The sequence below is a fragment of the Triticum aestivum genome, chromosome 1D (genome assembly GCF_018294505.1).
Source record: "Triticum aestivum cultivar Chinese Spring chromosome 1D, IWGSC CS RefSeq v2.1, whole genome shotgun sequence".
NCBI lineage: Eukaryota > Viridiplantae > Streptophyta > Magnoliopsida > Poales > Poaceae > Triticum > Triticum aestivum.
In genome coordinates, this window is record NC_057796.1 from 315,984,147 (window position 1) to 315,984,826 (window position 680).

Consider the following 680-nt stretch of genomic DNA (forward strand, 5'->3'; position numbering starts at 1 on the left):
TTGGTCAGGGGTCGGGGTGTGTGTCAGGGTATCGGGGGTCGGGGTCGGGGTGTCGTGTCGGGGTGTCGGGGTGTCGGGTGTCAGGGGTCTGGGTCTCTTTTTTCCTTGTCTTCTTCTCTTCTTCTTCTTCTTCTTCTTCTTCTTCTTCTTCTTCTTCTTCTTCTTCTTCTTCTTCTTCTTCTTCTTCTTCTTCTTCTTCTTCTTCTTCTTTCTCCTCCTCCTCCTCCTCCTCCTCCTCCTCTTCTTCTTCTTCTTCTCCTCCTCCTTTTTCCTCTTCTTCTTCTTTTCTTCTTACTTCTTCTCCCTCCTCCTCCTCCTTCTACTTCTTCTTCTAAACTAAAACTAAAACTAATCTAAAATAAACTAAACTAAAATAAACTAAAACTAAAACTAATCTAAAATAAACTAAACTAAAGCTAAAACTATAACTAAAACAGAAACTAAACTAAAAGAAACAAAAAGAAACTAATTAAAAAAGGGGGAGGAGCTCACCTGCAGGAGGAGGCGGCGACCTGGTGGAGGGGGAGGCCGAACGGCCGCGGCGGCCGCTGGAAGAGGCGGCGACCCGGTGGAGGGGAGGCCGAACGATCGCAGCGGGACAGGGCGGTGACGGCGACGGGGCGGGGACGGCCGCGGCGCGGCTGGCCGACGTGGAAGGAGCGACGGGGCCGCGATGGAGG